A 27,582-nucleotide genomic window follows, 5' to 3' on the forward strand; every position below is an offset into this window, starting at 1 on the left:
ATATACACACTTAACACCTTGACCCCCAAGGGCTTGAATGAGGACATCGACATTGTCTCATTTTTATAGCATTTCCCCTTTTTTTTTTTTCCCTTTATTACCTTTAAATTAACCTTCCATGGGCCAATGTCTGATCCCTACTGTTTAGGTTTTTTTTCCTTACTACTTAGAACACATCTCTCTTTTTCGGGATAATTTTCTTAACTCATACCATTTTTCGGTCAGATTTATATAGGGTTCATTTATATATCCCGATGTTTGAAACCAAGTTTTTGGTATACTGGGCAATTGAAGCAGGAAAAGGTTGTATGTATAATATCCATTTAATAATTTAGGAATTGAAACACTTGATTGTGAACTTTGGGATTATATGTTCTGTGTAAAAGTTTTGTAAAATGAGGGATCACGCTGATGTGGATTGTTTCCTAGTTCTGATATTATAACTATTCATCAAATTTATGGTAATTATACGATCCCATTGTTGTATTTAGCAAATTATAGATCCTTTTTATTAGTAGTAGGATTTACTCATTAGCCTGCACAAATCACTGTTGTTTATTGTTCTTGACACCCAATAGTGTGGGTAGATCCGAGTTTGGATTTACTACCTTTAGGGTGGAAATAATGTGTATATGGATAATTGAGAATAGGTAGATCGATGGATCTATATCCTAACACTGTCCATTTATGTTTAGCGGGTAGGTATAGATATAGTCACTAATTAGTACACTAATTAATAAATTAATCACTGATTTAAATGATTTTAATACCCATAGATGAGATATGGGACATATTATTATTATTATTATTTTTTTCTAAGAGTTAAATTGGTCTCATTCACAATTAAAGATTAATGACGTGATTAATGCACCACACTAATTAAATGTAATATATTATTAGCAATAGGATCTGATTATGGATAAAATATAAAATATTTTTTAGGAAGTCGAGCACATTATATTATCACTATATTACCATAATTATTATGTAGCCCTTTTGAAAAATCACTGACATAGTTAATATATGTAAATTGACAAGGCTTTGTATAAGGTAATACCCATCAATACCAGTGGTTCTGTTGGAGTTATTTGAAGTTATGATGTTAGTAGAATCTATTAGGGACATTGATACACAGAGCCCAATATCCGTGGAACGCAGAATTAATGTTCATGGAAAGCATAATGTTATCGCTTTACTAGAACATCGCATCAGGTACCATGAGACGCATTATCGGCGTCCGTGGAACGCATGACGCGCTTCCGCCGGAACCAGAAGGTACGGCTTTGGAACGCACACCGCCCGACAGGAATGGAACGCAATGTTGCATTCCGTGGCCTGTCTGTAGCGGAATGCACAGGTGACATAGTGTGCAGGACATCGTTAGGGATTTTTTCTGTATGATGCATGTCCCCAAAGGATTGTTTTACAAGCTGTAGGATCCATTGGGATCTTTTCAGGCAATTCTATTAAATGAAAGATGCAATACCGCCGGGACCGCCGGTATTTCCGCCGGAACCGGAAGTCACGGCTGTGGAGCGCATATCGCTCGATAGGAGTGGAACGCAATTATACATTTCTCAATTTATTTAGAGCAGCGTATATAGTAAACACAATTTATACAATGTCTATTGTGACTCCTCTAAATGATACAAGTCCTTAACAGGTTAATCCACTAGCTATGATATCCACTAGTAGTCTAGTAGTCAATTAACTTAATTGAGGGACATAATTAGCTTGACAGGAAATGATGTCAATTACACAGGGGGTATATATAGGACTAAAGAGTTCACTCTCATTTATAGCTGTGAGGTGGACCTTGAGACAACACGCCAGGTAAATACCTTATTCCATTCAGTCTTTTTTATTGATTTAGACTTGTCATATTTCCAACTAAGACATCCCATCTTTATAGGGTCTGATCGGATAATATCTCCTGATCTCATCCGAATTGCCAGTTTGTGAAATCTAAATAGAAGTTTCTGGTAGGTGAGCTTGACATCTAATTAATCAATAGTGTCATTAGGATCTCTTTCTAAATAATTTTGATTGTCACATTTTATATTTTAAGTTGTTGCTGCATTGTAGGTGATCTATTGCTAGTACCCCTTTCTAATCAAACACTCCATAACCCTATAGGAAATACATGGATGTACTATTGATGTACTTCAGCCAACACCCATAATTTGATGGTTTGTTAAGTTTCCACAGGTGAGCATATACTCTCATAAATGAGCACACACCTTAATCACGTTTAGTATGTAGAAAAGACTATATCCTATTTCGGCTACATATGAATCGTTTTAGTAGAATTCCCATCGGTTACAATCTACCTATTTCAGTATGGTCCCTCATTAACCACCGTATGTATGTAGATACAACATGGACATTGATGTTTTGTTTTAACAAATTCATCGTATATCATTTTGTTAATAAGAGGCACATTTCAATATTAGTGGGAGAATCTATTGAAAACTGAGTGGTATGTTTAATAAATGTTTAACGACTATACCTAACTCCTGATGAGCACCATAATATTAATTGAGTGATTTGTGCCAACTATTGCATTTAAGAATCATTACTAATAGAATGATGCCTCATTTCTAAGATGTTTTTGTATTCTAATAGAAGTACAATTCTAATTTGTAGGAATACACTCTCAGTGAATTCATGCTCTGTTTGTATTCCCTTTGGTGAACCCATTCTTTGGTATGTACAATTACTTCATTTAATCAATTAAGTATCACGTGCACTAGATGCCATCCTTGGTCATTATGTAAACTGTACATTAATTGATGTGTACTGAACTATATAGTTATATGGTATATATTTGGTATTTAAATTTGAACCATTCAGTAGGGATCCAATCCTTACTTTACACTCCATATGTTTTTCCTCCTCCTCCGATGTTCTCCTTACTTTTTTTCAGTATATCCTCCCTCCTTTGCATTTCTGTGATTTTGTTTTGTATATAAAGCAAGTAAAATTTTATTAAATAATGAAGTGGTTTCATGAAGTTGAAATATATGTGAAGGGACACTGTTTGATATATATATATTTTTTATTGAACCACCCAGATTTGCACCCCTGATGAAGTCCTAAGGGACGAAACGCGTTGGGTTTCAACGATTGTGCGTTTTCCGTAAAAACAGTGAACTGATCATTCATACTTTCTCATGCTGAGGAATAAGTATTTCATCTAATGATTGAAAACATCATGTATAACAGACAATCAGAAATGAATGTATCGCTCATATGACATATGTGATCTTGTGATTCATGTTATAAAAGTATACATGTTTTTTAATAAATGATTTTATAATTATATAAGTATATCTGTGGTGGTAAAGCTCCCCAAGAGAACTTTTGTTTTTGTCCACTCTATGTGCAGTACTCCTTCTGACAGGGGGTACCTCTCAGTGGTTTGAGCTATTAGACTATAGTGCAATTAAGGGGTCTTAAGTTTTTCTGTTTTATTTATATATATATATATATATATATATATATATATATATATATATATATATATATATATATATATATATATATATATATATATATATATATTTTTCATATTCTCTCTATCTGGTGGTGATTGATTATTAAACTGGTGGTCACTTCAGGACAGGTCACGTTGCAACTAGTACTCCGAGGCCTAAGCAGACAATCACAAAATATATTATACTTGTGGTCACAACAATGGCAGTGTGGCACTGACTCTGGCAGCAAAAGTGTGCACTGTACGTTATATGTACTCCTGAGTCCTGCTCTCAGACTCTAACTGCTCCCCACTGTCAGTGTCTCCCCCACAAGTCAGATAATACACTTACAGTCACACTATCTAATCTATAAATATCACTTCAGCAAGTAGTATAGTAGTATACAGTAGTACTCCTCCTAATAATGCTCCCCGAAAATACTGTGTCTCTCTCTTCTCTAAAGGGAGAGGACACCAGCCACGTCCTCTCCCTATGACTCTCAATGCACGTGTGAAAATGGCGGCGACGCGCGGCTCCTTATATAGAATCCGAGTCTCGCGATAGAATCCGAGCCTCGCGAGAATCCGACAGCGTGATGTTCGGGCGCGCTCGGGTTAGCCGAGCAAGGCGGGAAGATCCGAGCCTGCTCGGACCCGTGTAAAAAACCTGAAGTTCGGGCGGGTTTGGATTCAGAGGAACCGAACCCGCTCATCTCTAATTTAATGTAGTTATGTGACCGGCGGTCTCACTATACCAACGCCAGAATCGCAAGCGCTGGACAGCCTAACAGTCGGCATGCCAACTAACGGACTATTCCCACTCGTGGGTGTCCACGACACCCACACAGTGGGAATAGAACCTGTGACAAGTTCAGTGAGACACCGAGCCCGCAAAGGGCTACATTGCACTCCGCCCTCCCCCCACACCGGCATTCTCGAGACCGGGGTCGGTATGGTGAGCTCCGAGATCCCAAACGCTGGTCTCCCAAACCTCCTCCCCCCCAGAACTATAGCTGATAACACACTGGACCTGAGAGCAGGCATTGCTAACATTTCCGTAGTGGAGCAATTTTTCTGCTTCTGCGCAAAAATCCTAAAAACTCTGATAGCGCATGCGTTACAGCGTGTATGCACAAAGGTGCCTTGGGATTGAGACGCACGGTATCGGAAATGTCTTGGAAAAATGCCGGGTGTTCCCAAATAGTGACTGGGAGGATGCTATACAGATGCACGGAGATGGTGCGTGTTACGGGAGTGTCACGCCCACGACGCTGAAGTGTTTGCATACACAAATGCTTAATTGTTCACATAAGGGGCCATACTCTGATGGAAAATCTGCATCTGATGGTGCGACTGATGGTGGCGCCTAAAGACGCACCAGGCAGAATTGCAGCGTCTACAGGTGCTTAAAGTGGGCGTCTTAGGCTTTGCACTGTTATAAGCACGGATGTGCACCAGGGAAGGACTTTGCATAAGGTCACAGATGGGAGACCGGCAAAAGGGGCAGCCACGGCTGTGCCCACCTCTGAATCAGGCCCTGTGACCGGAGAGACCCCCAGCCCACGTGGACAATGGCCGCTGCAGCACTGAAGGGGTTAACCCCTAGTGCCCGGCGCCATGCTGCAGACAATAGGCGCTTGGCGTCACTGTTAAATGTACTTACGGCGCTGGGCGCAGACTGTTTAAAAATATGTTTAGTGATGTGTCTTAACATGTCATATGTAGTGCTCTGTGCACCATTGCAGGAATGCATGTTTAAATGTATTTATATTTAAGATGTGCTCACCTGTATATTTAAAGGAAAATGCACTTACTATAGATGTCTGAATAATCATCTCCTGTCAGTAGGAAGTGGCATGCTAATGGCCCTGTCCCAGCAGAGAGGTGTGAATGACAAAACCTTTTGATGTGCAAGTTCCTTAGAGAGGAATGTTACTGACGGGGGATCTCCTTATCCCATATGTAAAGTAGTTCTGGGCTTGGAACCTGTTTCATGTAATTTAATTGATATACGAACCCTGAATGGCAGATGCAGGAAGGAAGACTGTTTGTTGTGTGCAGCCTTTCCTGTTGTAACCCCAAACACTGGGATTGCCTGGAGATGTGAATGAGACAGAAACATTTGTATTTTGAAGCTATGTGATAAATTTATCAATAGTGAATGTTAATCTGATACCAAACGTTGTCTGTGTCACAGGAAGGAGGATATTGTTTTATTGCACTTATCTCCTTTTGAAATGTAATTTATTTTTATAGATATCCTGATTGGATAGAAAAGGGCTCAGGGAGGACATGACCCCCCTGTTGTACTGTGTGGAAAATTGACATAAAAAGGAGGCCTGCGTGCCTCCAGAGTGTATTGTACCATCTTCATTCTGCTGGAACATCTTGCTGTATGCTGTTGCCCCTAGCAATAGGGATGAGTCTTTTTTTAAGGCTATTATTGAGCAAATAAACATCTGCCTCAAGAAGATTGCGTCACCTTGTGACCTACAGGGTTATGCCAAACATAGCCCCGTCCTCCGACTGTCCAGGGAAGCACCTTACGTCTCCAAGTTCCGCCTTCCGCCAGCTACGGGGAACGGCCTAGTCAGGTGACTAGTGGGGATTCGTCAACACCACACAGGTGTGGTAACGCAGTGTGTCGGCACATACAGAGCAGAACCGTGGTTCCAAACGTCACGGCAGGTTAGGAGTTTGGTGGTGGCAGCATAAACCCACCCACAGCGCAGTGGGTGGAGTCAGTAACAGGCGGTTACTGACGGTAAGCGGGAATCCCCTATGTGGCCAGGTCCCGTGTGACCTGACCCTCCATTCTGTGCGCAGGAGACAGGACGCGAAAGCGGCGAGTGCTTTCGTACGGGACTGTCCTGTCACAGAAATTGGTGGCATGGCGGTGGGATAATCCCAGGCGGCTTTTCGGTCACCCGATTGGAGAAGCCGAGTTACTCAGGAGAGGCGTAACTGCAGCACAGGAGAACGCACAAGATGGCGGAATTCAGCGGAATGTCCAAGGATGATATGGAGATCGTGTGCCAGGAGAAGGGTGTGGATATCCCTTTCAACGCGTCCAGAAGCGTCATGAAGGCGGCGCTCATGAGCGTGGAGGAGTCCCATCGGGCGGAGGTGGAAAGCACTGACGGCGTCGGCATCGCAGAGGACGGCCCAACAGTGGACCTTCGTAAGGAACCGGTGAAACCCACAAGCCCCACCCTCTCTCACAGCAGCAATGTTTTCCAGCAATCCCTAGCAGGGCCAGGATCCCAACGTCCCAGGGGGGGCAGCACGGATAGCCTAGCAGATCTGCTAGCGGAATTGGGGGAAAGGGCAACGGAGCAAGAGCGCTTGATCATCATCCCAGATGTGGCGTGATGAGCGGGCACCACAGGCCGTGGTACCCCGGGAGCCGTTGTCAGTTGTTGTACACAGATCAGGACGTATTCAGTTTGCCAAGTTTGCAGACAGTGATGGGGACATTGATGGACATTTGCAAGTTTTGAAAGGACTTGTAAACTACACGATCTACCCAAGTCAGAGTGGGTGAGACACCTTGTGCCCACTCTGCATGGAGAGGCCTTGGAGGCCTATCAAGGAGTGGCCACGGAGGACTGTGGGGATTACGACGAAGTGGCTAAGGCCCTCCTCCAGCGATTCTTCATCACTCCAGAGTCTTACAGGAAGAAGTTCAGAGACTTGCCCAAGAATCCTAGGAGCACCCATGGGCAGTTCGCCATCCAGCTGCGGCAGTACGTGGTGAAGTGGGTGAAGGATTCTGAAGCCACTACATGGGACGCACTGATTGACCTAATCTGCAGGGAGCAGTTCTATCGCAGGTGCGCCCCAGAAGTGAAGGAGTGGGTGCTAGACCGGGCGCCACCAAGCTTAAAGATGGCTGCCCAGTTAGCCGACAAGTATGTGGCAATTCGGCCACATGGGCAGAAGCGCCCAGCCAGCAGCCAGCTCCAAAAGACTGTACCATCAGGGGGACACCCCTCTTCAGCTCATCGCCCCCCAAAACAAGCATCTTCCAACCCGGGGGCTCTTGGCCAGCAAACGTACCGCAGCGTCCCTGCAACTGATCAGAGATCATCGGTGCCACGACTGGAAAAGAAGTGCTACAGCTGTGGGAAAATCGGACATCTGAGGATGAACTGTCCTGCATCCCAAGCACCCCAGACTTGTGCCCCAAATCCGAGTGCTGGAGCCCGGCTCGCTTGTTTGACGAGAGGAGATGAACCTACAGAGACTGTTCCCCCTCCAGTCAGTCCGATGGAGTGTAGCGAGAGACAGGTGCACTCTGCGGAGAGAGTCACCTGCATGGCCAAACAGCCCCTACATAATATGTGGAGGCACCTGCAGCCAGTCCACGTGGGATCCCTGCAGGGGGAAGGCCTAAGAGACTCTGGGGCCTTAATCACTGACAATTACATGTAACTTGATATAGTTAGAATTCTCATGCTTTCTCTACAGGAGTAAATAGCTCCATCAGTAAAGTGTCTGCTGTCAGTGTAACAGGTCATGGGCTCTAATTCTAGATATGACTGCTAAGAAATGTGTGATTTAAAATAAAAGACAATTAAATGAATAAATACAGCATATAGTTGTTTTTCAGAACACTCCACACACACACACACACACACACACACACACACACACACACACACACACACACACACACACACACACACGCACACTTACATACATACATATATTTATCTTAATATTGGAAATAGGGGGCACCAATATGTATCTTGCCTCCGGGCGACTGTAATGAACTTAGGCCACTGCATGACACCCTGGTTTCCCGCTTGAATGGGGGGGGAGGAGGGGAGTGTGGCCGGAGAGATCCACAGCCCACGTGGACAATGGCCACTGCAGCACTGAAGGGGTTAACCCCTAGTGCCCGGCGCCATGCTGCGGACAATAGGCGCTTGGTGTCACTGTTAAATGTACTTACGGCGCTGGGCGCAGACTGTTTAAAAATATGTTTAATGATGTGTCTTAACATGTCATATGTAGTGCTCTGTGCACCATTGCAGGAATGCATATTTAAATGTATTTATATTTAAGATGTGCTCATCTGTATATTTAAAGGAAAAATGCACTTACTATAGATGTCTGAATAATCATCTCCTGTCAGTAGGAAGTGGCATGCTAATGGCCCTGTCCTAGCAGAGAGGTGTGAATGACAAAACCTTTTGATGTGTAAGTTCCTTAGAGAGGGATGTTACTGACGGGGGATCTCCTTATCCCATATGTAAAGTAGTTCTGGGCTTGGAACCTATTTCATGTAATGATTTAATTGATATACGAACCCTGAATGGCAGATGCAGGAAGGAAGACTGTTTGTGTGCAGCCTTTCCTGTTGTAACTCCAAACACTGGGATTGCCTGGAGATGTGAATGAGACAGAAACATTTGTATTTTGAAGCTGTCACAATCCGGGTATCTGGACGCCATTTCTTACCCATCAGATGCCTCCTAAGGCTGGCTCAGCGCTCCAGGACCGGATCCCATCTGTTATCCTGATGTGTACATTCCTGTATCCTCTCCTGTCACTCTGGGACGCTGTCACAGTAAACGCCATATTACACCTGGCATGGCGTCTCCCGCGGCCTCCGCCGCTGTCCCTGAACTTCTGCATGCAGAGTGTCTGAGTGGCGATTATGTCAGCCGCGGCCTCCGCTGTGTCCGCGTGGTTGGATGTGCATCTGTCAGCCTGGCGCCTCCTGTCTCCGGTGGCCGGCGCCACCATTACTGTTTTCATTACCACATGGATTACAAACCAAACTTCCCTCCAAGTGTCTGCATGGGCGCAGCCATCTTGGATTCTGTCAGCTGATCATTTCCACCAATCTGTTCTCAGTATTGATGATCTGCATAATTGCCTAGCCAATCCCTTCCTTGCTGCAGGTATAAATACACTGTGCCTGAGCAAGGAAGGCGTCGGTGCTTTGGTTGTCAAACCTAGTTCCTGTTTGTCTCTCTCCTGTGATTGTCTTCCAGGTTCCAGCTCCTGTCTCAAGACTTCCACCACAGAGACCCGCACCAGCATTCCACCTGCGGTGTAGCCTGACTCTCCAATCCATTGTGGATTCATCTGTTTCCAGCTACAACATTACCTGCTTCCAGCTCAGCTTCCAGCAGAGTACAGCTTCTCTTAAAGGGCCGGTGTCCTTTCTACACTTTACCACTCCACCGGTATTATTATTTCTCCGCTCTCAAGTTCTACATTTCAGTTCATATTTCATCGCTCCCAAGTTCATTTATTAAACTGGTTCCAGCCAGTATCCACTCCGTGCTAACAACAGTCTGGTTCCAGCCAGTATCCACAGCAGCCATTTTATCTTCAGCAACCCAGCTTTTCCTGGAACACCAGCTGGCACAATCCTGGGTTATCTCCATTGCTACAGTCGGGCCTGGTAAGGACTTTCCATCTAGAAGATTATAAGAACTATCTCACACTACCAGTGCCCTGTGGCTCCTGCCATCCTGTAGTACCCAGGAACTGTATTTATTCTTTGCTGACTTTTACATTTTCTTTTACTGCTGCTGTGTTGCGGAGTTGTCATAATAAACATCATTGACTTTTATCCAAGTTGTCGTGGTCACGCCTTCGGGCAGTTATTATTCATGTTACTTACATGTCCAGGGGTCTGATACAACCTCCCAGGTTCCGGTACATCTCAGCCCCTACAACTGAGGTTGCCTCCCGTCAGCTCAGGCCCTCAGTTGTGACAGTAAGCACTGACCTAATGAATCCAGCCGGAGACCAGGATCAAGCGGCCAGGCCGATGCAAGAACTGGCAGCCCGACTAGAACATCAGGAGGCTGCACAGGGCCACATCATCCGCTGTCTCCAGGATCTCTCTACTCGGCTGGATGGGATTCAGACAACTCTCCGTGGATCAGGCGCGTCTGGTGCGTCAACCACAGTGACTCCAGCTATAACCCCACCCACCTTACCCATTTCTGCTCCACGTCTTCATCTTCCAACGCCAGCAAAATTTGACGGATCTCCAAGATTCTGCAGGGGATTTCTCAACCAGTGTGAGATTCAGTTTGAGCTACAACCTGGCAATTTTCCCAGTGACCGTACAAAAATTGCCTACATTATTTCTCTTCTCAGTGGCTCAGCCCTTGATTGGGCATCACCGTTATGGGAGGTCCGACACCCTGCTATCTAACTACACTGCCTTCGTGTCAACATTCAGGCGCATCTTCGACGAGCCAGGCCGGGTAACCTCAGCTTCATCCGAGATTCTCCGTTTACGCCAGGGGTCACGTACTGTAGGACAATATCTGATACAGTTCCAGATCCTGGCATGGAACGACGAGGCCCTGTATGCTGCATTCTGGCATGGCTTATCTGAGCGTATTAAAGATGAGTTAGCTACCAGAGACTTACCTTCTAAGTTAGATGAGCTAATCTCACTCTGCACGAAAGTTGATTTACGTTTCAGAGAGAGAGCAACTGAGCGTGGAAGATCTGCTCCAAAATCTTCTGCTCCTCCTCCTCGTCAACTGTCACCATCTAAAGATGAGCCCATGCAACTTGGCCGTTCCCGTATAACTCCTGCTGAGCGCCGAAGACGTCTCTCTGTCTCTATTGTGCAGCTCCGTCTCACACCATTAATGCCTGTCCCAAACGTCCGGGAAACTCCAAATCCTAGCTCGCCAAGGAGAGGGCCGGCTAGGAGTAATGATCTCCTCTCCATCTCCTCAAGATTGTAATCTCCCAGTCTCGCTTCAAGTTGCTCAACGTTATCGGAACGTCATTGCCCTCCTTGATTCCGGAGCAGCTGGGAACTTTATTACCGAAGCCTATGTTAAACGGTGGTCCCTACCCACCGAGAGACTTCCTTCGTCCATTTCTTTAACTGCCGTGGATGGCAGCAAAATTTTTGATGCAGTTATTTCTTTAAGGACTCTACCAGTTCGTCTGAGAGTGGGAGTTCTTCATTCCGAACTTATTTCTTTTTTAGTGATTCCAAGAGCCACACATCCTGTGGTCCTGGGCCTTCCATGGCTCCGTCTTCACAATCCTACAATTGATTGGACGACTACGCAAATCCTGGCATGGGGTTCCTCCTGTGCTGAGACATGTTTGTTTAAAGTATTGCCTGTCTGTTCTTCCTCCCCCAGGTCGTCTGATGTTCCACCTCCTCCATATCAAGATTTCACGGATGTGTTCAGTAAAGCTTCTACTGATATCCTTCCTCCTCATAGAGAATGGGACTGCCCGATTGATCTCGTTCCAGGGAAGGTTCCACCTCGAGGCCGAACTTATCCGTTGTCTCTGCCTGAGACGCATTCTATGGAGGAATACATTAAAGAGAACCTAGCAAAGGGGTTCATTCGACCTTCTTCTTCTCCAGCCGGCGCAGGCTTTTTTTTTGTAAAAAAGAAAGATGGTGGTCTGCGGCCGTGCATCGACTACAGAGGTTTGAACGACATTACCATCAAGAACCGTTATCCTTTACCCCTGATTACTGAGCTCTTTGACAGAGTTAGCAGAGCTACCATCTTTACAAAGCTGGACTTGCGAGGTGCATACAATCTCATCCGGATCCGTGAGGGTGACGAGTGGAAGACCGCATTTAACACCCGTGACGGACATTATGAGTACCTCGTCATGCCCTTCGGATTGAGCAATGCTCCAGCTGTCTTCCAGCATTTTGTCAATGAGATCTTCAGAGACATTCTATACCGTCATGTCGTGGTCTATCTAGACGATATCCTCATTTTTGCCAACGATTTAGAGGAACATCGTTTTTGGGTTAAAGAGGTTCTGTCCCGTCTCCGTGTCAATCATCTCTATTGCAAATTAGAAAAATGCATCTTTGAAGTCAAGTCCATTCAGTTTCTAGGGTACATTGTGTCCGGTTCCGGACTAGAGATGGATCCTGAGAAACTACAAGCAATCCAAAATTGGCCGGTACCCTTAACCCTCAAAGGGGTCCAGAGGTTCTTGGGGTTCGCCAACTATTACCGAAAGTTTATACGAGACTTTTCCACCATTGTGGCGCCTATTACTGCTTTCACTAAGAAGGGTGCTAACCCGTCCAAGTGGTCTGAAGAAGCCATGCAAGCATTTCATCTTTTAAAACAAAAGTTCATCTCTGCGCCTGTTCTGAAACAGCCTGACATCGACTCTCCTTTCATCTTAGAGGTGGATGCCTCCTCCGTTGGAGTAGGAGCGGTGTTATCTCAGAGGGCTAAAGATGGCCATTTACACCCTTGCAGTTTCTTCTCCCGGAAGTTCTCCCCAGCTGAGCGCAACTATGCCATTGGCGACCAGGAGTTGCTAGCCATCAAGCTCGCTCTAGAAGAGTGGAGGTATCTGTTGGAGGGAGCTTCTCATTCAATCACCATACTTACAGACCACAAGAACCTTTTATATCTGAAAGGCGCACAATGTCTCAACCCTCGTCAGGCCAGATGGGCACTTTTCTTTTCCAGGTTCGACTTTAAACTCCAGTTCTGTCCGGGCTCTCAATCGCAAGGCCGATGCCCTTTCCCGCTCATGGGAGCAAGAAAATGAGTCAGAGTCTTCAGACAAGCATCCTATTATAAATCCGTTGGCATTCTCCACGGTAGGGATGGACTCTACGCCCCCATCAGGGAAAAGTTTTGTGAAACCGATGCTAAGGAAGAAGCTCATGCATTGGGCCCATGCTTCCCGTTTTGCCGGACATACAGGTATCCAAAAAACCCTGGAGTTTATCTCTAGGTCCTATTGGTGGCCAACTCTGAAAAAGGACGTCTTGGAGTTTATTGCATCTTGCCCAAAGTGTGCTCAACATAAGGTATCCCGCCAGTCGCCTGCGGGGCAACTGGTTCCACTATCTGTTCCCCGTCGACCTTGGACCCATTTGTCGATGGATTTTATTACAGATTTACCCATGTGCAACAAGTTCAATACCATCTGGGTGGTGGTTGACCGGTTCACCAAGATGGCACACTTCATTCCTCTCACCGGTCTTCCGTCAGCTTCCAAGTTGGCTCAAGTATTCATACAAGAGATCTTCCGACTCCACGGTCTTCCTGAAGAAATTATCTCAAATCGAGGGGTTCAATTCACAGCCAAATTCTGGCGAAGTTTATGTCAAGTCCTCCAAGTCAAGCTAAAGTTTTCCACGGCTTACCATCCTCAGACCAATGGTCAAACCGAGAGGGTGAATCAGGACTTGGAGGCCTTCCTCCGCATCTATGTGTCCTCCTCTCAAGATGACTGGGTTCAATTACTTCCCTGGGCCGAGTTCTGTCATAACAACCAGTATCATTCTTCATCTGCTTCAACACCATTCTTCACTAACTTTGGATTCCACCCTAAAGTCCCTGAGTTCCAACCGCTTCCAGCAACTTCTGTTCCCGCAGTGGATATCACCTTGCATCAGTTTGCCAATATCTGGAAGAGCGTACGATCAGCTCTGCTCAAGGCATCGTTCAGGTACAAGAAGTTTGCGGATAAGAAGCGTCGAGCAGTTCCTGCTCTCAAGGTGGGTGATCGGGTATGGTTATCCACGAAGAATTTGAGGTTAAGAGTTCCCAGTATGAAGTTTGCACCTCGCTATATCGGTCCTTTCAAGATTGAACAAGTCATCAATCCTGTTGCTTACAGACTCCAGTTGCCTCCCTTCTTAAAAATACCCAGGACATTCCATGTTTCCCTGTTGAAACCGCTGATCTTGAATCGGTTTCATTCCTCACTTCCTCCAACTCCGAAAGTCCAAACTCAACGAGGCGTTGAGTATGAGGTAGCCAAGATCCTGGACTCACGTCACCATTACGGTCAACTACAATATCTTATTGACTGGAAGGGTTATGGTCCTGAGGAACGTTCATGGACCAATGCTTCTGATGTCCATGCTGCTGCCTTGGTCCGGAGATTCCATTCCAAGTTTCCTCAAAAGCCAAAGAAGTGTCCTGGGGCCACTCCTAAAGGGGGGGGTGCTGTCACGATCCGGGTATCTGGACGCCATTTCTTACCCATCAGATGCCTCCTAAGGCTGGCTCAGCGCTCCAGGACCGGATCCCATCTGTTATCCTGATGTGTACATTCCTGTATCCTCTCCTGTCACTCTGGGACGCTGTCACAGTAAACGCCATATTACACCTGGCATGGCGTCTCCCGCGGCCTCCGCCGCCGTCCCTGAACTTCTGCATGCAGAGTGTCTGAGTGGCGATTACGTCAGCCGCGGCCTCCGCTGTGTCCGCGTGGTTGGATGTGCATCTGTCAGCCTGGCGCCTCCTGTCTCCGGTGGCCGGCGCCGCCATTACTGTTTTCATTACCACATGGATTACAAACCAAACTTCCCTCCAAGTGTCTGCATGGGCGCAGCCATCTTGGATTCTGTCAGCTGATCATTTCCACCAATCTGTTCTCAGTATTGATGATCTGCATAATTGCCTAGCCAATCCCTTCCTTGCTGCAGGTATAAATACACTGTGCCTGAGCAAGGAAGGCGTCAGTGCTTTGGTTGTCAAACCTAGTTCCTGTTTGTCTCTCTCCTGTGATTGTCTTCCAGGTTCCAGCTCCTGTCTCAAGACTTCCACCATAGAGACCCGCACCAGCATTCCACCTGCGGTGTAGCCTGACTCTCCAATCCATTGTGGATTCATCTGTTTCCAGCTACAACATTACCTGCTTCCAGCTCCGCTTCCAGCAGAGTACAGCTTCTCTTAAAGGGCCGGTGTCCTTTCTACACTTTACCACTCTCCACCGGTATTATTATTTCTCCGCTCTCAAGTTCTACATTTCAGTTCATATTTCATCGCTCCCAAGTTCATTTATTATTAAACTGGTTCCAGCCAGTATCCACTCCGTGCTAACAGTCTGGTTCCAGCCAGTATCCACAGCAGCTGTTTTATCTTCAGCAACCCAGCTTTTCCTGGAACACCAGCTGGCACAATCCTGGGTTATCTCCATTGCTACAGTCGGGCCTGGTAAGGACTTTCCATCTAGAAGATTATAAGAACTATCTCACACTACCAGTGCCCTGTGGCTCCTGCCATCCTGTAGTACCCAGGAACTGTATTTATTCTTTGCTGACTTTTACGTTTTCTTTTACTGCTGCTGTGTTGCGGAGTTGTCATAATAAACATCATTGACTTTTATCCAAGTTGTCGTGGTCACGCCTTCGGGCAGTTATTATTCATGTTACTTACATGTCCAGGGGTCTGATACAACCTCCCAGGTTCCGGTACATCTCAGCCCCTACAACTGAGGCTGCCTCCCGTCAGCTCAGGCCCTCAGTTGTGACAGAAGCTATGTGATAAATTTATAAATAGTGAATGTTAATCTGATACCAAACGTTGTCTGTGTCACAGGAAGGAGGATATTGTTTTATTGCACTTATCTCCTTTTGAAATGTAATTTATTTTTATAGATATCCTGATTGGATAGAAAAGGGCTCAGGGAGGACATGACCCCCCTGTTGTACTGTGTGGAAAATTGACATAAAAAGGAGGCCTGCGTGCCTCCAGAGTGTATTGTACTATCTTCATTCTGCTGGAACATCTTGCTGTATGCTGTTGCCCCTAGCAATAGGGATGAGTCTTTTTTAAGGCTATTATTGAGCAAATAAACATCTGCCTCAAGAAGATTGCATCATCTTGTGACCTACAGGGTTATGCCAAACATAGCCCCGTCCTCCGGCTGTCACAGGGAAGCACCTAACGTCTCCAAGTTCCGCCTTCCGCCAGCTACCGGTAGCGACCTAGTCAGGTGACTAGTGGGGATTCGTCAACACCACACAGGTGTGGTAACACAGTGTGTCTGCACATACAGAGCAGAACCGTGGTTCCAAACGCCATGGCAGGTTAGGAGTTTGGTGGTGGCAGCATAAACCCACCCACAGCGCAGTGGGTGGAGTCAGTAACAGGCGGTTACTGACGGTAAGCGGGAATCCCCTATGTGGCCAGGTCCCGTGTGACCTGACCCTCCATTCTGTGCACAGGAGACGGGACGCGAAAGCGGCGAGTGCTTTCGTACGGGACCGTCCTGTCACAGGCCCATTATGTGTCTTTTTTTTTTTTACCTTATTAATGATCCGACCATACTCCTGCAAAACATTTATCACCTGGGACGTTCTGTGTCTGGTGATGTGCTCTTAAAAAAAAAAAAAAAAAAAAGCCATGGTAGGACTTTCCTGAGAGCAGTCATAAGAACTACCAACTCTTTGTTAGAGCTTCTTAGATAACTGAAATAATCCAGATGGAAGAGACCCGAACGAAAGAAATCTGTGTTCCAGAACGGCAAACTGTTTCCATCTATATGGCAAGTTTTGCCTCGCCGCACCCTATAGAGTTGCACAGGAAATCCTGCAATGCTGTAATTGGCTGATACACGCACACACAGATTTTGCAGGACGTGCGACAGCACATCACACTGAACTGAGTCACCCCCCCAGTGTGTTCTGTTTTTTTCTGCTGCGGGGTACACTGGGCTCCACAAGGAAAGACATAGGGGTGTAGAGTAGGATCTTGATCCGAGGCACCAACAGGCTCAAACGCTTTGACTGTTCCCAAGATGCATAGCGCCGCCTCCTCTATAACCCCGCCTCCCTGCACAGGAGCTCAGTTTTGTAGTTGGTGCCGCAGATAGCATGCACATAACAGAGGGGCTGCTCTGGGCAGCCCTAAGAAGAGCTTTTTTAGAAAAAAAGTGAAGACTTCAAGGGCTGCAGCAGTGTGTAGAGGTCTTGTGACATTCACTGCTGCAGCTCCATCTCTCCCCAGCGGCGATGTTCACTCCCGCGCCCTGGTTGCCGGGTAACTACAGCAGGAGGCTCCGGTTTTCTTCTGGTCAGGCACACACGACTGGGGCTCTCCGGGATCGCGTGGCCGTGCTTCGGGAGGTGGTGAGTGGGTCCCGCTCGCGGGACCCATGCTGTATCGCGATCCGGTGGGATGAGGGCCGCGCGCGCTGGCGGTGGACACTGTGGCAGTACAGGTGATCCCACTAGATCACCAGGGCATGGGTGCAGGTCAGGTTTTCTCTTAAATCCTTTTTGTGTGTAGCCCGCTGTACCAGGTGGTTTTGCCAGCAGAGCGGATAAGGCTTAGACCTGGAGCCCCTCCCCCAGCCCCAGGGTGCCATTTTCAGCAAATGTTCCCGCCCTGGAGCTGCATATCTGTCTCTCCCTCACTCCCTGTCAGTGTTTGGGTGCCATTTCTCTCAGCTACACTGTTCCTTGGACTGCTTGGGCAAATCCTCCTTTGTAAAGCCGCCTGGTTGTCAGCGCTGGGACTTTACATGACACTTAAGTATTCTACATGTCAGTTAGACAGTGTTAGTTAAGAGTGCATTTAGTCAGGGTTCTCTGGTACAAGTACCCTGTGATATACATGCAGTTCTTACTGTGCAGTGTTATATCTATTGATTACAGAGATATATATATATATATATATATATATATATATATATATATATACTGGTCCAGTGCAGTATTATTGTTGGTAATTACCTCTGCATTGTATAACTGTGACTGTATGTGTGTGTGCATTAGCTTGTTGGGTGATTTACATTTCGTGTCTCTCACTCCACTTGCTATCACTATATTCTATAACCTGAGGGGGGTTAGTGCGTCAGGTTTTATAATAATATAGGTTATTCACAAGATATACTCTAATACGTATTTTTCTCTGTGATTTTAGTCACCATATCTCTCCTGTATCCCTGCTTGTGCTGACTACACTGCGCAGGGGTTTGGGTAAGAGGTATTGTGCTGCTGACAATTGTACTGTGTTACCTGATATTGCACGTTATATCATGTCTGCTTCTGAAGGTAACGGTTCTGGGGCTGAACACACTGCCGGTGTTGCTGAAGCCACAGATCCCTATGAGGAGACTATAGCAGCTGCGGGCTCTGGTTCTGGGGGCTCCTTGCCCCCCAGTGGGACTGTGGCAATGGGGGCCCATAATGACCCACCGTTGGCTACTTTCTCCACGCTTCTAAATACGCTAGTTAGTAAACTAACACCCCCTATGGGACCTCCTATGCCGGTACAACCGTATGTGGTCCCCGCAGCTAACCCACCATGGGCGGATAACTTGTCTGCTCAATTGAAGAAGTTGAACCAGTCCTTGACTACTAAAAAGTCTGACCCTCGCTCGCCTAAGACCAAGGGGTCCTCTAAGCGAGCTCTTACCTCCTCACAATCCACTGCTGTCACTGACACCTCGTGTGATGAAGATGGCGCTTACACTGACCCCACAGATTCTGACACAGATACTGCTGATGGGGAGGGAAGTTCACATGTGGATGTTCCTGATCTTTTGGAGGCTATTAAGTTGATTCTACAGATTACGGATGATCCCGAGCCATCTGTCCCTCCTAAGAAACTAGATAGGTTCAAGCGTCAGAAGGTGGTTAAACAAGTTTTACCTCACTCTGACCACCTAGTGGATATACGTCAGGAACCCAGGGGAAACCCGGGAAAGAAGTTTGTGCCTCAAAAGAAGATGCTGGCTCGCTATCCCCTCATGCCAGAGCTGTCTAAAAATTGGGAAACGCCTCCTCCAGTGGACTCGCATGTGGCAAGGATGGTGGTTTCCTCAGCTCTACCTGTCACTACCGTCACGTCTCTAAAAGAGCCTACGGATAAACGTGTGGAGGGTTGTCTGAAAGCGATTTACACCCTCACGGGTGCTGCACAAAGGCCCACTATTGCAGCAACATGGGCTGCAGAGGCTATTGAAGCATGGGCCCTAGAGTTGGAAACTGAATTCTCTTCTGACCATGCTAGACAATGCTTGTCATATATTGTCACAGCTTCTCACTATATTAAAGAGGCGGCTTCTGATGCCAGTATTCTAGCAGCCAATGCCTCTAATACATCAGTCCTGGCTTGCCGGATATTGTGGCTAAGATCCTGGTCTGTGGATCTGGACTCTAGAAAAACCCTGGAGGTACTCCCTTTCAAGGGAGATATTCTGTTTGGGGAGGACTTAAATAAGATAGTGGCTGACTTGGCTACTGACAAAACTGCCTGTCTGCTAAGTACCGCTCCTTCTGTGTCGAAGGCTAAAGGTACTTCCTTTCGTTCTTCAGGTAAAGCAAAAGGTCAGGCGTACAACAAGCAGGCCCGCACTTCCAAACTTGGTAAGCCAAAGCCCAAAAGAGCCTGGGCTGCCCATAAGCCAGCTTCCAAAACGGATAAGCCTGCCACATGACGGGGCGGGTCTCCCCCTGGGGGATCCCAGGGTGGGGGGCCGGCTTCTAGAGTATACCCAGGAATGGTTGAAGACCACTTCAGATGCCTGGGTACAGGAAGTCGTCACTCGAGGTTACGCCATTGCCTTCAAAAACCGTCCCCCTCATTGATTTTGCCAGACAAAGGCAAACACCCTACATTCGGTGGTACAGACCCTCCTGGATACAGGAGTCGTAGTACAGGTGCCTCTTGCTCAGAGGGGCCGGGGGTACTATTCTCCGCTGTTTCTAGTCCCGAAACCGAATGGGCCTCTCGGCCCATTCTCAATCTCAAGGCATTGAACAGGTTTGTGAAAGTTTCCAAGTTCCGTATGGAAACCCTTCGCTCTATAGTTCTGGCCTTGGAACCTGGGGATTATATGGTCTCCCTGGACATACAGGATGCTTACCTGCAAATTCCTATAGCAGTGTCCCATCAGCAATACCTGAGGTTTGCGATTGGCAACCTCCATTACCAGTTTCGGGCGTTACTCCGCGAGTGTTCACCAAAATTATGGCGGTGATGACTGTGGTACTCCACCGTCAAGGGGTCAGGATACTGCCGTATCTAGACGACTTGTTGATCCTGGCAAATTCCCCAGAACTTCTCCTACGTCATCTGTCCGGTTTCTACAAGCCCAAGGGTGGCTCATCAACTGGAAGAAATCCTCCCTGGTCCCTGCTCAGAGCATGGTGCACCTGGGAGCGCTATTGGACACTCACAACCAGCAGTTGTTCTTGTCCCAGGAGAAAGTCCTGAAGCTTCAGGACAGGATTCGTTGCTTACTTTCTCGTCCGCAAGTGTCGATACATTCGGCGATGCAGGTGCTGGGCCTCATGGTGTCAGCATTCGACATGGTGGAGTATGCTCAAATCCATTCTCACCCTCTCCAGAGGCTGATTCTAGCCAAGTGGGACGGCCTGCCTCACCGGATCAGGTCTCACATGATCTCCTTGACTCCGGAGGTCCGTCTGTCGCTGCACTGGTGGCTCCAGGACCAACGATTGTGCAGGGGCCGTCCCTTCTGGATATCCGACTGGGTCCTGTTGACGATAGATGCCAGTCTAAGAGGTTGGGGCGCGGTGCTGGAGCAACACTCCCTTCAGGGTCGGTGGACCAAGGAGGAATCTCTCCTCTCGATCAATATTCTGGAATTGCGGGCGGTCTTCAATTAGTTGAACCTGGCCCAGCATTTAATTCAGAACCGTCCTGTTCAAGTACAGTCGGACAACGCCACCACAGTGGCTTACATAAATCATCAAGGCGGCACTCAAAGCTGTTTGGCAATGAAGGAAGTCTCACGGATTCTGCAATGGGCGGAACGCCATCTACCGGCCATATCGGCAATATTCATTCCTGGAGTCCTGAATTGGGAAGCGGACTTTCTCAGTCGTCAGGACATACATGCCGGCGAGTGGGGCCTCCATCCAGAAGTGTTTCAACTCCTAGTGGAAAAGTGGGGCCTTCCAGACGTAGATCTGATGGCGTCTCGACACAATCACAAGGTTCCGGTCTTCGGAGCAAGGACAAGGGATCCTCAAGCAGCATTCGTGGATGTGCTAGCGGTGCCGTGGAGGTTTCGGCTGCCGTACGTGTTCCCTCCGGTGTCGCTCCTGCCCAGGGTAATTCGGAAGTTCAAGCAAGAAAGAGGAATTCTGCTTCTCATAGCTCCAGCGTGGCCCAGACGGCACTGGTGCTCAGACCTGCAGGGCCTATCGTCAGAGCGTCCAATTCTACTTCCACAACACCCAGACCTCCTCGTTCAGGGCCCCTGTGTCTACCAGGACCTAACCCGGCTGTCTTTGACAGCGTGGCTCTTGAAGCTTCTGTCTTGAGGCCTAAAGGGTTTTCTGAGGCGGTCATTCAAACTATGTTGCGGGCCCGGAAACCGGCTTCTGCCCGGATTTACCATAGGGTCTGGCATTCTTACTTTGTTTGGTGCGCATCTAACAATTATGGCGCTTCCAAGTTTAGTACAGCCAAGTTGTTGGCCTTTCTTCAGCAGGGCCTGGACTTAGGCCTACGTCTGGCCTCCCTCAAGGTTCAAATATCTGCCTTGGTGTGGTTTCAGAGAAAGATTGCGACCGTACCTGATGTGCATACCTTCACTCAGGGTGTGTTGCATATCCAACCTCCCTATGTCCCGCCTGTGACTCCTTGGGACTTGTCGGTGGTTTTGGAGGCGTTACAAGAGTCTCCGTTTGAACCTCTTAGTTCAGCTGATCTTAAGTGTCTTTCCCTTAAAGTGGTGTTTCTGCTGGCTATTGCTTCAGCTAGACGAGTGTCGGATTTGGGTGCCTTGTCTTGTAGTTCCCCATATCTGATATTTCACCGTGACCGGGCAGTTCTTATGACTCGTCCCGGTTATTTGCCTAAGGTGGTTTCTTCGTTCCACCTTAACCAGGAGATTGTGGTACCGGCCTTTGTCTCTCCTGATCTGTCTCCCAAAGAGCGGTCTTTGGATGTGGTATGGGCTCTCCGTATCTATGTGAAGAGAACTGCTTCTGTTAGGAAGTCTGATTCTCTCTTTATTCTGTTTGGGTTTCACAAACGGGGCTGGCCTGCTCACAAGCAGACTTTGGCCAGATGGATTAGAATGGTGATTGCACATGCTTATGTGAGGGCTGGTCTGTCAGCTCCTGCTCACATTACGGCCCATTTTACTCGGTCTGTTGGACCTTCTTGAGCGGCCCGCCGTGGTGTGACCCTTGAACAATTGTGCCAGGCGGCTACGTGGTCCACTGTGAACACGTTCATAAGGTTCTATGCCTTCGATACTGCCGCTTCCCAGGATGCCTACTTTGGACGCCGGGTTCTTGTGCCCGTTACAGTGCGTCCCCTCCCATAAGGAACTGCTTTAGGATATCCCCTATGTCTTTCCTTGTGGAGCCCAGTGTACCCCGCAGCAGAAAACGAGTATTATGGTAAGAACTTACCTTTGTTAAAACTCTTTCTGCGAGGTACACTGGGCTCCACAAGGCGCCCACCCTGACGCACTTAGCTTCTTTGGGTTGGTATGGCATTAGCCGCTGACACTTCTCCTGTCGAGTGTGGTGTATGTGGCTACTAACCGTTGTCGTCTTTTTTCCTGCTACTGCATTGGGCTGGTTAACTAAAAACTGAGCTCCTGTGCAGGGAGGCGGGGTTATAGAAGAGGCGGCGTTATGCATCTTGGGAACAGTCAAAGCTTTTGAGCCTGTTGGTGCCTCGGATCAAGATCCTACTCTACACCCCTTTGTCTTTACTTGTGGAGCCCAGTGTACCTCGCAGAAAGAGTTTTAACAAAGGTAAGTTCTTACCATAAAACTCGTTATTAAACTGCATTGTGTGAATAAAGCTTTTATAAAGTGGAATAATACTATTTTGCCTCCTATGGGGTATATGCAATTCTGGCCGAATTGCGTCTTTTTTTCGTCCGTTTTAAGATTCGACTGTACTCAACAGCCCGAACCCTCTACCCGGGACCATGAATTCGACATATGCAATACAAAACGCATTCGACACTCCCCTTGTCGAATAACGGACCAATCGTCGAGTAGTGGGCGTCCTGGATTCGACTTCCTGCCGTTTTCAGCCCTTTATATGGGCTTGTTTGCTGCGTGCTCAGCAGCCATTTTGTGAACCTGCAGAGAGGTGTGTGGAGGTGCAGAGCTAGCAAATTGGTTGTTTGCTGTGGTATCGTTTGGACACCCAGCAAGCTTTAATCCAGGATGGACAGGAGGATACCTGTTACCCCGGAGGAGAGTCGTTTTTGGAGCGATTTCTACATTTGTAGGTAAGTACCACATGTGGTCTGGCGTTGCATGTATGTATTTGTGTAGTGGGGGGGTGCCATGAGGTGTACATATGGCGTTGCTTTGGGGTGTTTGGGGTATGTATATGTGTGCAGGTATGTGTATATAGCTCCTGCTTGTATTGCTGCATGTTTTTTTTTTTGGAGTTTTGTGTTTGGGGGTAGTTTTTCAAGTTTTTTTTTTTTTTTTTTTCCATAAAATGTTTTTTGGGTCATGCTTTTGCATTGGTGTACCTCCAGCATGTGCAGGAATGATTTTTGGCTTGTTTGGGGTGATTTTAGACCGTGTCGGTATCCACCATGTGGTCGACAGGTGATGTCGTTAGGATCCAAAACATGTTTTTTGGATCCTATTTTAGCACTGGTGCATCCCTGAACATGCTGGAGGTACTTTTTGGCTTGTTTGGTGTTTGTATCAGCCATGTGGTCGACATGTGATGTTGTTTGTTTCCAAAACATGTTTTTTGCTCCTACTTTAGCACTGGTTGACCTCCAGCATGTGCAGGGATGCCTTTTGCCTTGTTTTGGGGTGATTTTAGAGTGTCGGTTTCTGCCATGTGGCCGACATGTGTCGTTGTTTGTTCCCAAAACATGTTTTTTTGCTCCTATTTTAGCACTGGTGCATCCCTGCACACGCTGGAGGTAATTTTGGCCTTGTTTGGGCTGACTTTGACTGTCTCGGTATCTGCCATGTGGCCGACGTGCTGTAGTTTGTTTCCAAAACATGTTTTTTTGCTCCTTTTTTTTAGCACTGGTTGACCTCCAGCATATGCAGGGATGCTTGTACGGGGGTTTTGGCTTGTTTGAGGTTTTTTCAATTTTTCATTTTTTGTTGTTGTGTTTGGTCCTGCTTGAGCACTGGGGTCCCAGCAGCATGACGTGTTGTTGCATGTAATTATGTAATGTGTGTGAAATTTGTAAAAATATATATTTTTTTCTTTTTACAACAGAGAAGTCCAGGGACAAGCGGCCCCGATCCCCCCCCCCCCCCCCCTTCCCCCACCCCTCAGAAGCATTTTCCCTGCACAGCAATGAGGAGTGGGAGCCGACACAGGAGGAGGATAAGACCGACCAGGCATGCAGTGACCAGCCGCGGTCGTCAAGGGACCAAAGACAGAAGAAAAAGAAAAAGAAAAGGCCTAGACAGGTAAATACTGACAACACCTGCAGACACAATCGCATCCAACTTGACACACCCTAGTTTGCGCACTGCCATGCACACCTACAGGTATCTTTGCGCACTGACAGGGATACTGACACACTCACAGGTACATACCGATCATATTAATTGCATTTTTTTTTACCCCTAAAGGCAAGAAGCCAGCCAGAGGCTCAGTAGGAGGAGGAAGCCTCTGGTGAAGACGCAGAACAGAAGAAGCCGCGTGGACCCAGATACACTGAGGCGGAAAACTGTGCCCTGGTGGATGGCGTCGACAGGTCCTACGACGTTCTGTATGGACCAAGGGCACAGATCACAGCAGCTAAGACCAAGCGAAACATCTGGGATGCCATCGCGAGACAAGTCACTGCAGTATCTGGAAACCGCCGGAGCACCAGAAACTGCATGAAGCGGTACAGTGATTGTCGCAGACAGACCAAGAAGAAGATGGGGATTCAGCGACGACATGAGACAGCTACGGGAGGTGGTCCGGCTCTCAATCTGAAGTGGCTACCATGGGAGAACGTTATTAAAAGGCGCATGAACCCTGTCATGGTCCAAGGAGTTCGCGGAGGTGTGGACTCTAGCCGTCCTGCTGGCTTTCCAGAGGAGGAAGAACCACCCAGAAGACGGAAGACGGCGGGAGACAAGCAGTCCAAAAGGAGGCCTGATGGTAAGAATACATTCAGATGAGCTGCACTAATCTTTTTTTTTTTTATTTTTTATTTGCTGTGTTTGTTCTTTTTCCCCAGACACGCCTGACCGGGTGGTCTTCTGTTTGCCGGCGGTCGGGCTCCCGGCGCTCAGTATACCGGCGCCGGGAGCCCGACAGCCGGAATACCGACAATTATTTTCCCTCGTGGGGGTCCACGACCCCCATAGAGGGAGAATAAAATAGTGTGGCGCGCGTAGCGCGCCACCGTGCCCGTAGCGTGGCGAGCCCGCAAGGGGCTCATTTGCGCTCGCCAAGCTGTCGGTAAGCCGGCGGTCGGGCACCCGGCGCCGGGATGCTGGTCGCCGGGAGCCCGACCGCCGGCCAGCCGTAGTGAACCCACCTGACCAGAGGACATCACCTGCGTGCAGGACATCGGCAGCGAGCGGACCATCACCTGCGCAGCAGGCATCGGCAGCAGCGCGCGGACCATCACCTGCGCAGCAAGACATCGTCAGCGTGCAGACCATGACCTGCGCGCCAGACATCAGCGCGCAGAACGTCACCTGCGCGCCAGACACCGTCAGCGACCTCACCACCAGCTGGGCGCCAAACTACATCTCCTGCGCGCAGGCCATCACCAGCTCGTCATCTCTCCAGGAGCTCTGGGACTGTGACCGAAGAGCCTCAACAAGACACTACCCTTGTGGACCCATCACCCGAACTGTTTGAGTCTACAGGGTTAACGGACGAGACTTTTCTTGGGTTTGAAGATAGCCGTGCAGACGTATCCAGCCATACCCTTGAAAAGTCTCCAGAATTGAGGACAAGTGAAGCTCCTGGAGCAGCGGCACCACAGGATGGAGAAGGTTTTTATTTTTGGGTTTTTTTGTGTGGGGGGGGGGGGTCGCCATTTTTATATAGTTTATTAATTTAATTTTTTTTCTTCTTTTGCAAACAGGTGCCACGGACCAGCCGCGGACTTGCGTCGGGGATTGATCCCTTCTTCAGGCTGGGTCTCTTACAGGATTCGTCGGACGACGAGGTGGAAGTGCAGCAGCCCGCTGTTTCTACATCCCTGTGTGAGTAATTATCAAATTGTGAGCCTTCAAACAAATGTATGAATGTGTATACTAATTTCTAATTTTCTTTTCAGCTGCACAAATGCAATTGGTGGCAGACGTACAGGAAGGGCAGGATCCCTCAAATGTACAGAGGGTACACAGCCTGGTAGCAGAGATGACTGCCCGCCAGGATACCTACACGAATGTCGTTGAAACCAGACTGGACGCCATTGAGAAGACAATGGAGAAGATGGCAAACGGTCTGGTTGAAATGCAAAAGGCTCTTGCCGACAGCACGGCAGAAACGCAAAAGACCAGATGAGAAGATCACAGGGAGACTATGGACATCCTTCAAGTTCTGGCCACATCCATCAACCGGCTGGTGGACAACACATCATGCCTGGCACACAGCGTTGACAACATGTCGGAGAGCCAACGACATTTGGCATCCAGCCACCAGATCATCGCAACCACACTGCAGATGATGTACGATAAGCTCCCAGAGCCAGCTCGTCAACACGCTGGTGAACCACCACATCCGCCATCACAAGCCACATGGACGCCTCCTGCCCTTCCTCCACCACCATCCTGGTATGGACGGTCACAGCTGTACCAAGGATATTCAGGGATGTACCCCACCCACCAGATGCCTCCACCACCAACACCGGCCGCATCAACTACACCCGCACGGCCACCGAGGCTAAGTCAACGCACTCCACAGCCGCCCAGGACATCGACTCCCCATCAGGAGGAAGAAGAGGATCCGGACGGACAACCACCATAAGCCCGGTCATTTTGTTTTGTTATTAACTATGTTTTTCATGTTTCCCTTTCTCCCCCTCCCATTAGTTTTTTTTTTTTTCTTAATAATGTTTTATATTTGTGTTGGGCTCCCCCATCCTCGACCGGATACTACAAAGGAGCTTTGTCTAGGCATACATGTGCGGGCATGTATGCGGGCGCGTGTGGTAACGGATGAAAGCTTCTTGTGGCTACATGTATGATGGGCCAAAGAGCTATTCTGATACCACTTTTTTTTTTAACCAAAAAACTCCTTTTTGTATTGGTGTAAAATAGGCTTTCACTGTTGTGAATTTACTATTCACTAGTGTTTATTTTTGGCCTCTTCATAGAATTGGGTGGAAAATTGAAGTGGACGGCGTAGTTCGTGTTGTGCGTACCAAGGTGAGTAAAGCCATGTTTCAATGTATATATTCAAGAAACTTTGTCACGCCTGCCC

The 27,582-nt window shown here is 47.7% G+C and overlaps 1 long non-coding RNA gene across 2 annotated transcripts; it reads left to right on the forward strand.

Moving 5' to 3' along the window:
- Window positions 1-1,762: 1,762 nt before the first annotated feature.
- Window positions 1,763-3,330, forward strand: LOC135050499 (uncharacterized). 2 transcript variants are annotated; one of them, XR_010241634.1, is made up of 5 exons: window positions 1,763-1,833; window positions 1,913-1,986; window positions 2,137-2,208; window positions 2,647-2,706; window positions 3,075-3,330. It is a non-coding gene; the product is annotated as an uncharacterized LOC135050499 (long non-coding RNA). The 2 variants fall into 2 exon arrangements; XR_010241633.1 differs by having other exon boundaries at window positions 1,913-1,982.
- Window positions 3,331-27,582: the final 24,252 nt, after the last annotated feature.

Source organism: Pseudophryne corroboree, chromosome 2 (genome assembly GCF_028390025.1).
Source record: "Pseudophryne corroboree isolate aPseCor3 chromosome 2, aPseCor3.hap2, whole genome shotgun sequence".
Lineage (NCBI taxonomy): Eukaryota > Metazoa > Chordata > Amphibia > Anura > Myobatrachidae > Pseudophryne > Pseudophryne corroboree.